Source organism: Taudactylus pleione, unplaced genomic scaffold (genome assembly GCF_031769625.1).
Source record: "Taudactylus pleione unplaced genomic scaffold, aTauple2 ptg000077l, whole genome shotgun sequence".
Lineage (NCBI taxonomy): Eukaryota > Metazoa > Chordata > Amphibia > Anura > Myobatrachidae > Taudactylus > Taudactylus pleione.
Genome location: NW_028284479.1, coordinates 202,279 through 219,727, shown reverse-complemented (window position 1 = coordinate 219,727; position 17,449 = coordinate 202,279). Strand labels below are relative to the sequence as shown.

The window sequence follows — 17,449 nt, the reverse complement described above, 5'->3', positions numbered from 1 at the left end:
ACAGCTCAGTAAAATATATTTTTTGTGTGACTTCCATAAATCATGTTAAACACTACTTAAAGTAGAGATCTTAAATGTATTGTGTTTTTGTGAACAGACAGGATTATGCAATCACAATACAGCAAGCAATATTTTTTTAAAACAACCTAGATAATTAAGAATGCTGTTGTATCAGGTGCTGAATCGGGATTTGTCATTTACTTATGTGAAGCTATAAGTCTGAATAAAAATGGACAGTAAATCCTTCCTTAGCGTATATAAGCTCTGAGATTTTCAGAAACATAATGAAACACATGTAGTTATTGCATGCAATTACACGTTTACGATGCACCTTGAACAGATTCTCAGCTCTATGTACTAAGCCTTGGAGAGAAAGAGAAAATGGACGGAGAGAAGTACCAACCAATCAGCTCCTGTCATTTTACAGGCTGTTTGAAAAATGACAGGAGCGGATTGGTTGGTACTTTATATCCACTTTCTCTCTCACCTGTCCTCAAGCATGGATTTCATTAAAAGAGGGAGATAGATACAACTCGGGCGCTTCTAGGGTGTACACTAGCAGCCTCTAGGTTTCTGCTTGAAAAATGACAGTTAAGAGCTGATTGGTTGGTACTTTATCTCAGTCCACTTTATCTCTCTCGAACGGTTAGTACAGAGGTTCCTAAACGCGGACCTCAAGGCACCCTTAAGCTGGCCACACACTAGACCAACTTACATCCAACCAGCCAACTAGTTGATTGGTTGGAATGAAAATCTGGTAAGGTATGAAAGCAAATGACAATCAGCAATTTGCTCCCAAACGCCGGAAAATGGACAAAAACTGTTGCTTGAACAAATTGTTTAGATGAAACATTTAACAAACTTGTCGGATTACCATTTTCATCTGTTTTCTGGCATTTAGGAGCAAATTGCTGATCATCAGTTACTCCCATACGTTACCAGATTTTCATTCCAACCAATCAACTAGATGGATGGTTGGATGAAAGTTGGTCTAGTGTGTGGCCAGCTTAACAGTCCAGGTTTTAAGACTATCCACTATCTAAGGTGATAGACCTTTTAAAATGTAACTTTTAATATTTACGCTTTAAAATATAAGCAGAGCATTTATTAATAAAAACCAATTGTGAATATGCAAATGTTGTATACAGAAAGGAAGAGACCTTGGTGCTCTTTTGATATAATATAGTATTTATTCAGTATAGGAGCTGCAGCCGGCAGTCATATTGCAGTATGAAGTATATTTTTGCTTTTGCAGTTTATTTTTTCAATTTACCATTTGTATATATTTGTTTTTTATTAAATTAATGCTCCGCATATTATATCGCATAGATATTAAAAGTTAACTTTTAAAAGGTCTATCCCCTTAGAAGTATGCCCCCACACAGAGTCTTCCCTTTTTTCTTTTTCTTTTATAGACTTATACAGAATCGCAAAAATGTTACAATAAAAAAATTGAAGGTTTCTTTCATACAGGTGTTGAGCTTTAGTGCAAAACACGTATTCTCAAAACTTCTAAACATAGATTGACACCAAGGGGTATATTGACCTGACCTGCATCTTTATTATCTCGCTGCTCAGCTGACTCAATTAAAAGAGTGGACCACTCCCTTAGATTGAGGAGATCTCCTTCTGGCTCTCCTTAAAAAGGCAAGACTGAAATTGACTCCCTTACAGTTCCTGCTGGCTCAGTCTCTGCTTTCTTGCTGCAGGCCTTTACTACAACAGACCCATAGAATCTGGGTTTCAGCTGAAAAAATGTGAGGGGAAACTGTAGTTGATTTATGCTCTCCACTTTGGGGTAATCCAGTTTTCCCAGAACTTCAAAGGTTGGAGCGTCGCTCGGTTTGGCAGTCATACATATAATTGAATCTGCTGAAACCTGGCATAAGTCGTGGCTTTCTGAGGAGAACCTATAATGACTTTCCAGTCTTCATTAGATAAAGTACCTAAATTGTGATCCCAGTGGGATCTAAGCTTACTCAAACCTTCTGCTCTACTGGATGACAAAAGAGAAGAATAAGCCATAGAGATATGCCCCTTAGTAGGTAAGGTATGCACTAGCACTTCACTGAAGCGTCAGAGAAAATTTGGACAGGCCCAATCTACTGTCCAAAGAGAGCATGCTGAAGTTGAAGATATCTATAGAAAAGATAAGCTGGGAGGCCATAAGTAGAAGAGAATTTTAAAAATGAGTATAGGACCCCATCTTGATATAGTTGATTAATAGCGACCACCTCATTCTATATAGAGTGTACTGGACAGCACTTAAACTTTGTGAGTATGATGCATCTACTACGGATTCTTATCCCAATTGTAATGCCTCTTCTGCTGATTTTTGGCACCTCCTCTGGTCCTGTCCTCGAATTGCTTTGTTTTGGTCTAGAGTAGTTAACTGTGTGTTGAATACTGGCAATAAAATTCCAGTACTGATCCCATGTATCTGTCTATTTGGTCTAGACATGGAGGACCTCCTTTCTGTTCACCTTTGGCCTATATGTTAATAATCTCCTAGTACTGGCCTGGGTGTGTATTACCCGAAAGTGGATGGCCTCTGACCCTCCTCCCTTTCTTTCATGGGTGGCTTTAGTTAATACAACAGTTTCACATGAACGTTTTATGTATCAGAAACTAAAGTGTCCCAAAAAGTTTGATACAATATGGTCTCTAAGGCCAAGATTCCCATTATGCCCTTCTCACCTCATCTACTACATCTGCTTAATAATCTTTAGTACTTGTTATTGTTATTGTGTTAATACTACCGCCAGCAAGTGCTGTACTTGTCCTCATATCCATCAATGTTAGTATTGGATATATAATATACTGTATTTCTCTGACTTGTTCCAATTTATGCTATTAACATTTGCTGTTAAATCTACTGGTTGATTACTTCTTGATTAATTTCTACATTTGTTTAGACATATTGACATGTCACATTGCTCGTACTTTTTTTTATATTTGAATTTTTGTTATTTTTTGGTATTGGAATTTTCAATAAAAATACTTGATAAAAAGAAAAAACAAAAGTGAAGATGTTGCCCATAGCAACCAATTAGATTATACTTAACATATATCTAGCACCTTCTAATCTAGAAGATAATAGCTAGAATCTCCACTTCTAAAAACCCAAACTTTAGTAAATATACCCCAATACTATAAATAAAAAAATAAACAAGTAATGTAAGCAAGCTATCATGTGCATACAATTTTGGACAACTGTTCACTGTACATCAATATGGAAAATTGTATACAGTCATCAGAGGCAACCAATGTATGCTGAACATACAATGGAGTGCTATGAGAACCTTCACCATGCGTCTGCCAAAATGTTTAGAAAGCAGATGTAAGAAAATCTTCTAGGTCATTACCATAAAATCCTGGCAGAGCAGCAGCGAGAACGTTCAGGTAGGACAGTGAGAGCAAAATATGTCTGATACTAATGTGGCATTGCTACAGCAGTATGACTCTTCCACACATGGCTACAGCGCTGCTACAAAGAAAAGGCATGGCTGAACGTTGTGTAAGGGGAGACACAAAACTGAGATGATAAATACAGAAAGGATCGGGAACATCTAAGTAATACAGCACTGGAATATTTAATGAAGGAATTCCCGTGCTATTTATCAGTAGCAGCTGGTATATGGTAAAACTGTGTTAAAAAGAAAAAAATGAGGGCTTGAGATGGTGGACGGGACCTGATTACAGCACATCAAAGTGCCCAGCATCACAGAACCAGGTAGGGCTGTCTAGGGATAGCTAGTTGTCGTGCTCGGGTTCTGGACTATAGACAGTAAAAGGTTAACAACGTCTAGATAGACACCAGATGTTAGAAAGTCAATAGGTCGACTGGGACAAAAGGTCGACACACTAAATGTAGACATGTGAGAAGGTCGACATGCACAAATGGTCGACAGGGTCAAAAGGTCAACAAAATTTTTTCGACACCTGATTTTATTTGTTTTTTAGGGTTAGGAACTTATCGGAGGGTTAGGCACTTACCCCGACTGTTAGGGTTAGACACCAGGAGGGAGGGTTAGGCACTAGAAGGGACGGTTAGGGTCAGGCAGCTACCCCAATGGTTAGAGACCAAGGGGAGGGTTACGGTGAAGATTATGCCTAAAAAAATCATGGTGTTGACCATTTTTTTGTGGCGACACTTTCATGTACCCAGGCGACCTTCTTACATGTCGACATTTAGTGTGTCAACCTTATGTCCCTGTTGACCTATTGACTGTCTAACATCTGGTGTCTATCTAGATACAGTCGACCTTTTTAATTGTCTGTTAATCCACATCCGTTGTGCTCAATACAGATATCCAGAAACCCCATTGTTCATCAATACTGCAACTGGCTCTCACAGTAAGTCTAGAAAGTCTATAAACATTAGTATTAACAATTTATTTTATTCACAGATGCCACCATCTCAAGAGTTTATTTTCCTTTTTAACAATGGAATATTTAAGTTGGTAGTCCAAAGTGCTAATACGATATCACAGGAACCATGCAATGCCACCACTATAGTACTATAAGCAAGTCAAGTGCCTTGTACATACATTGGAAATTTTATTTCTTTCTGGTTTTAGTTCATTTCTATTATTTATATTATTGTTACTTTAAAGAAACACATTTCTATTAGAGCATAATACACATATATAACAATATTTTGGTTATATGTTAAGGTTACATTTTATTATAGTGCCTGGGTAGTTATTTGCAATATTATACAAAATAATGAGCACATTTTTCTAATTTCAAGTGTTATGAAGGTGCTAGGTTTTCCATTTTATGGTACAGGGAGTCCTCAATACTGTAGTCTTTTCTTTGGCCTTCAAATTATGTAGAATACATAATGACAGGTAAGAGAGTACGTTCTTAATAAAACTTTCTTTTTATCATATCCCAAAGCCGCATTATAATGAATAATGTGGACAGCATAGCCAGAGACAGAAACCTTACTAGGTAAATCAAGTCCTTTTTTAGGATATGGCATCTTTGTTTTTGTCAAACAGAAAGGGGGGTATCCAATTAGCTGCTAACGGTGAAAAACAGGGAGTTTTCGCAGATTATCCCCATTTTTCACCAATGTTTTTTTTTCTACCTATCCTATTATTTCGGATGAAATAATAGGACATTACGTCCGAAAACGCATTGGATCCGTGATAAGTTCACAATTTGATGTGTGACATAGATCTGTGTGAAAAGGGATCTGAATCTTTATATGAAGTGCTACGATGCAGCAGCCACAGCTTTTTCTCACTCCAAGTTCTGTTGTGCTTCATATGCGAATTTGCACGTGTTTAAAACTAATTTCTATGCAATTAAAGTCGCAGCATCTCTAGTACATGGAGTGGTGTTTCGCTGAGTCTACAATGCAAATAAGACAAAATTTCAAAGAAAGACCATTTGCTAAACCTCTAGGAGCGGCACAGACGGGCATAATGCGCCATATGGCGTACAGACGTTAGGTGTATATGAGGACAGTTCTGTAGAAAGCAGACTGAAATAACACTGGCACATCACTTAATCATCAATCTGCAGATTACTTTAATGCATTGGTTAGTCATTAGCCTCCTGGAGATCCACCATTTTCAGCTTGGGTGCTTTTAACACAATTAAGTAACTTAAGAGTTTTGTTTGGGGCATTCAGAGCATAACGTTGTGGTTATAAAACACAGTGATATAATGAAAATAAAAAGGAATGTATTTATTGAAAGGGAAGGAGAACGGTCATTACATTAACACAATCTTAGCACTACCAGAAACCGGAATTTCAAGTCTGAGAAACTCTGTTAAATTCAGGGGATTTCCAGAACATACAACCAAAGCTTATAATGATTATTCAGCTGGCAAATAAAACAAACAAAATGAAAGTTTAAAGTTTACACTAAATTACTTTCATTCTATATTGCACAAACATACATATTTGTAAATGCAGTTTTATTGCTGTCTAAGTTTTCTGCTGTGCCTGCCTGATTTCCCGGGTTACTAGGACAAATTGCCACCCTTAGGCAGACTCAAGGGAACTACAACCCTCCCCCAATCCTTATTTTCAGCATTTCTACGAGCTGTTCACAAACTTTTTTGTACCAATCAGGTTGAGAGCAGATGGATAATGACATTAACAATGAAAACCCAGTAGGCCATCGCACTGCTTCACACATGATTTTAAACCTACATGATGGGCCCCCAAAGCGAGTAATCTACAGTTTTGCTCCTCCATTTAGTCAGTGCAATTAAGTATTTATATGCTGGAGAACTAAATCAATGGTTAGGAACGCTATTTAATTGCTATACGTTAGTAAAATGCCAGAAAAATAAAAATAAATGTTACATAGTGAAAAAGTTATTGAGATCCTTACACAGATCTGGCACAAATCCCCAAAGAAGAAATGTAACCATGGCTACAGATAAATCCAAGCAATAACAGAGCTTTACAGAGAATATGTAGTTATTCACGTCCCTGTCCAAGTGGACCTTACACTCTATGGGGTCTATTTACTAAGCCTTGGATGGAGATAAAGTCAACAGAGATAAGGCACCAGCCAATCAGCTCCTAACTGCCATGTCGCAGACTGTGTTTGAAAAATGACAGTTAGGAGCTGGTTGGCTGTCGCCTTATCTCCGTCTAAATTATCTCCACCTAAGGCTTAGTAAATAGACCCCTAAATTCTCTGGAACATGTACATACACACACTTTATACACTTGGGTAGGGTGGGTAATAAGCGGCCCCCCAGATGTTGTAGAACTACAAATCCAAGCATGCCATGCAACAGTTTTGCCATTTGGCCATGCTAAAACTGTTGCAAGCCATGCTGGGATTTGTAGTTCAACAACAGCTGGAGGGCTGTTTATTACTCACCCCTGCACTAGGGTTAATTTTTTGTTGAATCCACTTAACCTACCAGTTTTTCAGATTGTGGGTGGAATCCAGAGCACCTGGAGTAAACCCACAAAAGCACAGGGAGAGCATACAAACTTCACACAGTTAGGGACTTGCCGGGAATCGAACCTGAGATCTTAGTATTCTGAGGCAGCAATGCTAACCACCATGCCAACTGTGCGGCCCAATCACATAAGAATAGACGTGGAGGATGATGGGAAACTCTGCTCCCATAGATTGCTTGCAAACTCGCTTCCTACTTCCCCCCTGAAATCAGTATGCCAGTCAGTGGTAAGTGTGAATGTCAAATCACTGACTGCTCATGTGTATTGTACTCAGCGTATCTACAGTTACACTTTATTATGCAGCAGTGAACAGAAGCACTGGATATCAGCTGTACCATAGCTCCTCCTGTACAATGCTCTTATTTAGTGCTAAACATCATGTAAAGCTTGTTATGGCTACAGGTAGACAGGTTTAAATGACATTTAACAGCCAAAGTATTTTTTGCAAAAACAAATGTAAACAAAAATAAAAAAAACATGTAAGTGAATCTGAGGGCAAGTGTGCCTGACTCAGCATATCGGCATAAGTACATCACTTTAAGGTGCGGCTTTATTCAGCTTTTGAAATGCTTTTTTTTTTAAGTACTATGCGTCCAACTCCAAATGAGCTCCACGATTTGAATGCGCAGGCGATCTTAGCAGATGCTGACGCCAGGATTCTGACAGGTGTCGGGATTCCGGCCCCAGCATTTTAAGTGCCGACATCCCGACTGTCGGTATTATGACCACATCCCGCATGGGCAGTGCACTGCAGGTTATAGACAGTTACAATGCTTTCTGTTAGGAGGTATTTGCGATTAAATTAACAATTATATCCGGTGTTATTCATATTCTCTTTTCAGCCGCAATAACATGGAGCACAAACCAGCATTGTCTGGTATGTGTAGCAAGCTGTAACTGAAGTGATTTAGTCGTTAATGGATTATAGAACAGTACAAGGATTTGGATCAGAAACAGTTTCAAATTGCAGATTAGGAGAGATTATTGCAGTCTTGAGCAACTCTTAATTACAAATTACATGAGAACATGTGCTGATGCCACAATTTCCATTTAGATTTATTTTTTGCAATCCTATTCAACTAATCTTTGGCATGTATAATCTGTAATAGACAGTAAACGGCTACATCAGTACACAAGGAGGCTTTATTTAAAGCTGCATAATCATGTAATCCAGCAAAACTTTTAAATTCATCAGTGTAAAATGGCTGTGGAGAAGGCGATGTGAGGGGTAGGACCAATCAGGAGCTGCGATGGTTGCTACACCATATCACACCCGTGCCCCCACTCAGCCCCAGATTGTCAGCACTTAGAACAGCGCCCTGAGTGGGATGACATTTTCACACTAAGATTTGAGCCTTAACTTGTGCTCTAGTTCGCAATCTGTTCTCCAAAACTACATAATGTGATGCAGCATAGGATCTCTGTGCTGCAGGACACTTGGGTTAAATTAATAATTGGAAGCACATTTCCAGGAAAGTAGATCTATTACTACACATGTAAATAATATTGCAATACAACGTCAAGAAAGAAAGGCATCACAGTAGCATGATAAAAAGAGAAAACACCTTCAAATACTTTTATATTCCAGATAAATTAGTTTCTCTTTGTTGCACTTGGATATGGCATCAGATGAGCTGTATCTGTGCATTAGATACAATGTAGAATTGATGATTGTGTGTTTTTGATAATAATAAAAATGGGTGTTTTACTATTGTTAGAACTTATACCCCTTTTACACCAAACGATTAACCTGGGTTATTGCCGCGTCGATCCGGGTCGAGGATCTGTGTAAACGGCTCCCAGAAAAATAACCCGGGACGATTTACCCGGCAATCTTACTCGGGTTGAGAGCAGGGTTGAAACGGGTTATTCCCGGGTCATGCGGCAGTGTGGACGGGTGCTACCCGGATTATTTGACCCGGCTACATTCCGCTATTTGTTGATTGGAGCTTCTGGGGCACTGGCAGATGATGTCATTTGTCAGTGCCCTGCAGAGAGACACACACGCAGCCATCACTTGCCTGCCTAGCCTCCTGCACACAGTCTGAACCACAGCCTGACCAGCAGCCACAAAACGCAGGCTGATACACAGGCTGCCACAGTCATAACAGCAGCCTGCACCACAGCCACACATGTGCTCCGTCTGCCATCATTGCTGCAATGTTGTAAGCAGTCCCCACCCCTCTCTTTTGTTGCCTTTTGTGACCTCATCTTTGTCAGCCCTTAAAAAAGACAATTTTTTCTTGACATCTATAGGGAAAAGCAGGCAGTACCCGGGTTCAGTGTAAACGGGGCCAACCCGGGAATAACCCGGGTCGAGTTGCAGTGTAAACGGGGTCTGAAGCCAAGTTCGACTCGGGATTGACCAGTGTTCAAATTCCAGGGTCGCACCCGGGATTTTGGTGTAAAAGGGGTATAATGAAGTTGGGAAAACTCACTCAACTGGATACATCAATCCTTTCATGGAAAACACTATGAAATGGCTATGAAAGAGGGGATAAAGCCAATAGAATCTAATACCCCTTTTACACCAACCGAATAACCCGGTTTATTGCCGGGTCGACGCTCTGTGTGAACGGCTCCCAGAAAAATTTCCCGGGTTGATTTACCCGGGAATCTTACTCGGGTTGAGAGCAGGGTTGAACACTGGTTGTTCCCGTGTCATGCGGCTGTGTGAACGGGTGCTACCCTGCTTATTTGACCCGGCTAGCTCTGAAAGATGCTGATTGGAGTTTCTGGGGCACTCGCAGATGATGTAATTTGTCAGTGCCCTGCAGAGAGATGCACATGAAGCCATCGCTTGCCTGCCTAACCTCCTGCACCACAGCAGCCTGACCAGCAGCCACAAACGCAGGCTGATCCACAGCCTGCCACAGCCAGAACAGCAACCTGTAGCAATGCTGTAAGCAGTCCCCACCCCTCTTTTGTTGCCTTTTGTGACCATCTTTGTCAGACCTTAAAACAGACCATTTTTAATGACTTCTATAGAGAAAAGCAGGGATTACCCGGGTTCAGTGTGAACGAGGCAAACCCGTGAATAACCCGGGTCAAGTTGCAGTGTAAACCGGGTTTTGAAGCCGAGTTCAACCCGGGATTGACCAGTGTTCAAATTCCAGGGTCGGACCCGGGATTTTGGTGTAAAAGGGGTATAAGCTTGCAGGCTACAAACCAAAATGTCACAGCGTGTCCCGGTGATTAATAATGTGTCTGACAATTTGATTACAAATCACAAACAATTGAAAAATCCTAAATTTTTCCAACAATTTTTACAATATCGCAGGAGTTACTTGTTGCCAACTCCTTGCTCAATGTTGGAGAGGTTGTGGCAATCTAGGTTCCTACTTGCATATCCAGTGGACTTGTAACAAGCAGGGCCGGCTCCAGAGGTCTGAGCACCCTATGCCGGCCTGGTAAGCTGCGTCCTGCTATCGCGCGCGGACCGAAATTAAGGGCGTGGCCTTATTACCATAGGCCACGACCCCCCTACGTGATGTTACTTGGAGGCGTGCCCACATGGCACGCCTCCAAATAACGTCAGGCTGGGGGTACACCCCAGCCCTCAGTCACTGGCTGGGCTTCCCCCAGCCCTCTCCCGTCTGTGAATGGATGCCGCGCGCATGCGCTCCGCATCCATTCACACTCCAGGGGTCCGGCACTGCCGCACAGCTGCGGAGGTGGGGGTCCCCAACCACCCGATTTCACCACTCACGGGCCACTTCGGCCCATGGGTGGAACAGCGGGACAGTACTGTCCTGCTGAAATCGGGATGTTGGGGAGGGGTGCGCCCTCTATGGGTGGCGCCCCTGTTTGAACGCACTGGTCGAACACCCCTAGAGCCGGCCCTGGTAACAAGAAAGCCTCCTTTTGGGATAATAAAGCTCCTCTTTTTTATAGTACCACACTAATACCTATTCTACCCTGCCCATTGAGAGTAGAATAGAACCCTCATATAAACTCGCCATGTTGCCAGTAATTAGGTTGACAACCTCCCTTCCTTTAACAAATACACAATAAACTATGCATCTCACAATCAGGGCCTGATTAAGGCATCCGTCCACCCTAGGACAATACACTCGGAGCGCCATCAAATCCCACAGTATAAGGTCTCATCCCTGCCCTCACTATAGTATCTCTCCCTGCTCCTCTAGCCCGCCCCCTCCCTTCACCACCACGGCTATCAAAGTGATTTGAGGTTTTGAAATCAATTCGCAAGAAGTGTGATGGTCACATTACAGCCATGGGGGGTTGCGGTATATCTCCAAACATACTTTCAGTAGAAGGAAGTAAAAAAATATCCCAGCATCAACACAAGCTCCTCATTGGAAGCTGACAATCACACATGACCTCGATATGGGTCTAGCACATTAGAATAGGATATGGTGACAATGCAGGCATTACCACAAAAAAAAAAAGTATAAATGTGACAGAGCCAAAGAGAGTAACATCATATGTAGTATATATATGTCAGAACAGAAGAGAACAGTAGTCCCTCACTCTAGGCTGTCATCTACCCAGAGGCTCAGTTACAACCCCCCCCCCCCCCAACACACACCTGATTATTAAAACAAATGAAGCACTTGTAGTGAGTGGACTGAATTACAATATCCATCCATCCACACCTACATGCTCTCGGATAAGCTACGTAATCTCAGTCACTTGTGCACTGGAGTTTGCTCCTTCCAGATACTATGCATGTTATGAGACGCTGACCGCAATGCGAAAGCTGCAAGGAGCTAGCGTCTCACCCCCATGGCCCGGCACCCTAGGCTGCAGCCTAATTAGTCTAATGGTTCATCAGGCACTGCTCGCAATCATGGAAAAAAGGAGAGTTATGGTAAAACTTACCTTCATTAACTCTCTTTCTTCAAAGTCCATAGGGTCCACAGGGAGATATTGGTGTAGGTGAGACCTGGAGGACCGAACAATAACAGCAAAGCTTTTCAAACCCAGGATGCTCCGGTCCTTCCCCCTATACCAAGCCCACAGTCTGAGGGCACTGTCCTGATGAAATATTAAAAAGGGGGAGCAACATGAAAGAGCCCCTAAATCCGATACCCTACAGGCAGATGCTATAGCCAGAAGAAACAGAGAGCCTTCGCAATGAACCACTTGACATCCACTGATTTCAGGGATTCGCATGGAGGTTCCTGAAGTGCTTGGAGCACCACTGACAAATTCCATGGAGCCACAGGAGGGACAAAGGGAGGTTGTATACACAGAACACCTTGCATGAAGGTGTGAACATCGGGTATAGCAGCAATTCTGCGCTGAAACCAAACAGACAAAGCAGAGACCTGCATTTTCAGAGATGCTAGGCGGCAGCCTAGATCCAGTCCAGCCTGAAGAAAGGCAAGAATTTGAGAAACCTTAAAGACTTGCGGGTCATAGTTTCTTGGAGCACATCATTGGAAATATGCATGACATATTCTGTGGAAAATCCTGGCTGAGGCTGGTTTACATGCTCTGAGCATGGTCTGGACCACAGAGCTGGAGAAACCCTTAGCCATTAGGCGGGATGTCTCAAGAGCCAAAGACAGACGGACTAGGAAATCTAGAATCCCTGGGATGAACACTGTGGAGATGGCTGGGCCAACCTCAATCGCCAAGGGGGCACTCTAAGTCAGTCAGCAATGACAGAAGTGTCCCACATTCTCACATGGGCCGAACACAATCTCCCAGACATCTCCGCCGTGGCGTTGTCGGACTGTACTTGTACTGGCCTGTTTTTCAGAATATTCTGAGCCAGAGTGAGCTCTGTAGATTGCTTCGAAGTTCCAGGATGTTGATTGGTAACACTGCCACTACTGGGGACCATAAGCCCTGGAAGGAGTGCTGGCCAGTTACTGCGCACCACCCTCGGAGGCTTGCATCCGTGGTGAGGACAGCCCAGTCCGGGAACCAAAAGGGACAACTCTTGTTCAAATGGGAAGTCTGTAGCTATCAGGCTAGGGAAAGGCAAACCTTTGGGGGGCTCATCGTCTGGGATTTGAGCAGATGGGGTAGCCCGTTCCACCTAGAGAGGATCAGGCGTTGTAGGGGCCTGGAGTGAAACTGGGTGAACTCCGCCATGTCGAAGGTGGACACCATTGATCCCAAGGCCTGCATTGCCGAGTGAATTGACACTCAGTGATTGTGGAACAGTCTGCGTAGTCAGACTGGATTGCTGAAATTTTGTCCGCCGTTAGGAAGATTCTCTGAACTCGAGCGTTCAGGAGGGCTCCCAAATGGACCATCCTTTTAGAGGGTGTTAGGGAAGATTTTTTCCAGTTGCTCAGCCAATCATGCATTTGAAGAAAGGCAATGGTTACCTGTAGATGGCGGTGAAGAGTCTCTGGGGAGCAGGCCAAAAGTAAGACATCGAAGTATGGGAGCAGTCTGATCCCTTGGAGACGAAGAGAGGCCGCCATAACTGCCATGATCTTGGTAAAGACCCGGGAGTGGGGGGGGGTTGAAAGACCCAACGGCAGAGCCTGAAAATTGGTAATGTTGCTGTAGCATAGAAATCCGGAGATATTGTTGATGAGAAGGCGCTATAGGTACATGTAGGTAAGCGTCCTGAATGTCTAGAGATACCATAAAATCCCCAGGCTCTATAGCTAGGATAATGGAAAGGAGAGTTTCCATACGAAACCTGGGCACCCTGCTAAACATGTTTAGAGATTTGTGGTTGAGGATAGGCCGATGAGACCCATTGGGCTTCTGAACTAAGAAAAGGGTAGAATAATAGCCCTTGCCCCGTTGTGAGGAGGGGATCCGAATTATTACTCCTGAATTCAGTAAAGACTGAATGGCTTTTTGGAGCAGCAGGGCCTTGGTTGGGTTCGATGGAGGTCCTGTGCAAAAGAACTGCTGGGGGGGGGAATGAGAGGGAGTATCCGTGGGAGACCACTTCCCTCACCCAGGCATCTGGCGTGGTTTGACGCCACACCTGGGCGAATTGAAGTAGTTGGCCTCCCTCCCTGGGAGCCCACCCCGTCAGGCTGTAGGCTTGTCCTCAGACTTGGCAGGTGGACGTCTAGTTGCAAAGGCCTGTTTGGCCCTAGGCTTGGAGGCCTTGGTTGAGGTCTGCTGTCGTGAAAAAGACTGACCCTTGGCTTTTCCTTTAGGGCAAAAGGACAGAAAGGATGACGTCCGAGGCTTTGTATTATATGCAGAGGGCAGGAATGCAGTCTTGGTAGCCGCCAAAGTTGTCACAATTTTACCCAATTCTGGGCCAAATAGGAGGTCTCCTGCATAAGGGAGAGACTATTGAGCCCATTTTGATTCTGAATCTGCTTCAAGGAACGTAGTCAAAGAATACGGCGGGCAACTACCGAAGTGGCAGATATCCTGGAGGCCAGGAGACCCGTATCCATAGCTGATTCACCTAAGTAGGAGGAGATATGTAGGGCAGCTGTTCCCTCTAAGCATCAGGGGGCAAGGTATTTTCTAGGGCCTCTGCCCAACTCTCAATGGCTTTTGCCACCCAGGCCGTAGCCCTAGCAGGACGAGTAATAGCTCCTATAAGAGAGTATATAAATTTATGACAAGCTTCTATATGTCACGTCTATCTGTAGTCTCCTTTAAGGAGGTTGCAGTATGAATGGGTAAGGTGGCATATTTAACCAGACGTGTTACATTAGAATCCACTGCTGGGGGAACTTCCCATGTAGTACAATCAGTTGCTGGAAGAGGGTAAAAGGAACTGAACCATTTTAGAATTTGAAACCTTTTACCGGGCATATTCCAAGCTTCACTCATGTGATCAGATAGCTGATCAGAGTGAGGAAACTCTGGTAAAACAGCCTTTGTCGCTTAGGAGTTTCTTAGGAGCGGGTTCATCCTCTTCTATTTGTAGAATAGTTTTAACAGCTCTCACAAAAGCAGGTATATTTAGTTTAGAGTGTGGCTCCTCTTCTCCTGAGACGGAGTCAGAGTGAGAAAGATCTGCGTCTTCTGCCTCCCCAGATGATATCACAGAATCAGATAACTGTGTGGATTGGGATGATATAGTACGTTTAGTAGGCTTAGTAGGTAAAGGCTTTTCTTTAAGCAGCATTTGCTGAAAAACCGTAGATGTATTAGCCAAACTCTGTACTGAGGTAGACAGTACTTCTACCCATGGAGGAGGCAAAGGATTTGCAGGGAGTACCTGCTGTGGTCATTCCATAGTGGAAGCTACCATGGGTACTGCTACTTGGTCCGCAAGTTTTGCCAGAATTTGTGAAAAGGCAGCCTAGGGTGGGTCCTGAGGGAGAGACACCAGGGCTGATGGGCCTGGGGCTGTGTAACAATACAGAGACCATTCTGAATGAGTTCCTCTGTGGCTAAGCCCGCAGAGCAGGACTTACAAAACACCAGAGTAGGAAGAGCAGGATCAGGCTGCTTTTTATTCTTTCCTCTGCCAGCCATAGCCACAAGAATAACAAAATACACAGTATGATACAGTGCAGTGAACACCCTGGATAATATGGCACAGTGTAGCGTGCAAACCGCATTATAAAGTATGTGATAGCCCTCACAAATATCTGGGAAATGTGAGGTACAATGAACCTCCTATACCTTAGTATGACAGGGTATAGTAGAATAAAGGGAGATGTATAAGCTGTACAGTATAGAAAATAGAGATTAGCACTATCGCAAGTCACATACAAAACGCAGAAAAACATTACATGTTTAGAATGGGCACTAAAATCAACTACACAGACCACAGTGGCTGGTAGGATATAGCACTGTATGTCCTGGCCCGTGGGAGAGGTATACAGGGTGACTGGACCCAGTGTTCCCAGAGACCTGCTTGCAGAATATGGCTGCAGCGCGTCTCTTGGGGGTTGGAGGGTGAGGGAGGAGCAGCCCAGGGAACACAAAGACCGCAGTGGAATGGCGCCCTGGACTGGGGGAGGGGCTGCAGGGAGAGTGCCTTCTCCCCTTGCTGACATTAACCACCGGGTCCCCTGGCCACCTTACATATGCCCTGCGCCAGTATGTTATATGCCCCAGTGGTCTAGTGGGCGGGGTATAGGAGGAAGGACCGGAGCATCCTGAGATTGAAAAGCTTTGCTATTGGTGTCTGGTCTTCCAGGTCCCACCTACAACAATGTCTCCCTGTGGAGCCCTATGGACTCTGAAGAAGAAAGTATCATACCTGAACAATACATTTGTCCAAATTTGGCATCCATGGTTTCAATGCGCATCCTCAACTCTTCAACCACCAGCTGTACTACTATGGTAGTTGTGTCTGATTTATGTGCCACACACCTACCAAGTCTTCAACGTTTTTTTGAGAATTTACTCTTCCTCTATTTTCTTTTGTGGCTTTGCTAGGGCCCCCTTACCCCTTCTCATGTTAATGTTGCTTCCTCCATGTTTGACCAGCATGCATCATTTATATTTGTTATCATTTTGGGCAATTGATAAATGACACTGTTTTATATTCTATGCTGCTCATACCAGGATATTTATGCAATTTTCAATGCTCACTGCTGTTTATGTTTGTATGTATGAAAACTTACCTAAAGTTTCTAAAAACAAAAAAACACACATAAGTATAACTGAAAACAATGAATTTGTTTTTTTGGCACATGTTACTTTAGCCTAAAAACATCTAGCAACTTTTAACACTGCCATTGCTATTTTTTTATTAATGTAACTCTTTTTAGCACCTAGACTGCTATTTCTCACTAATGTAACACTTAACACTTTAACTGCTACATCTCACTCACTAGTGGTGATCTGGGGCAGTTTGGTTGTAGTGGCCCGGGGGGGTCCCATGTTCTAGACTTGAACCATAGAAATGTTAGGGACCCACCTAATGAGGTCACCTTGACGCGGTAAGTGGGCACGCATTTTTGGCCAAACATGTGCCAAGAGCCTCATTTGTACTCCCTGCTAAAAAAGATTATTATAATGGTACTGATTGCGAGTGTTCTTAGTGCTTAGAGTGTGCACCTACATTTTTCATTTTTCTGTGTGGAGCTACTAGTCTCAGCAAGAAGCATCTCTTATTATATTTAGAATTAGGGTGTGAAGTCCACCCCCCCCCCCCCCCCCACCATAAAAACTACTAACAAACTGCATAAAAATAACCCCAATAAAAAAATATTAAGGCTGGGTGACATTGAATACTTTTCAAAATAGTAATGCTGACTAAAGGCCCCCATACATCAGAGATGGATTGCAGCAATCGTGCAATTTGCAATTGATCGTGTATAAAAATCTGCAATGTATGGGCTTCACAGATCGCAGATTGCAACCAAAAAGTGATTGGAATTGTTAAATCAGATTGTCCCTGTTGGATTTCACAGATGGATTGGGGCTGTAGATCGCTAGTGTATGGACATGATCAGCAGATTTGCAGACCATTTCTAGCAAAATGATGGAGCCTTTCAAGATTGCCAGATCTGTGCTTGCTGCAATCGATCTGCAAATCACTGAAAAAGACCTGTAGTGTATGGGCGCAGATTGCTAGATTGGGAAATCCTAAAATCGGGCAATAAATCTTCAAAATTGTTCAATTGCGGTTTTCAG

The 17,449-nt window shown here is 43.1% G+C and overlaps 1 protein-coding gene across 1 annotated transcript in view; it reads right to left on the bottom strand.

Annotated features, from left to right (window-relative positions):
• NT5DC3 (5'-nucleotidase domain containing 3) overlaps positions 1-17,449 on the bottom strand; it is a 71,883-nt gene that overhangs the window by 38,290 nt on the left and 16,144 nt on the right. The window lies entirely within an intron of this gene.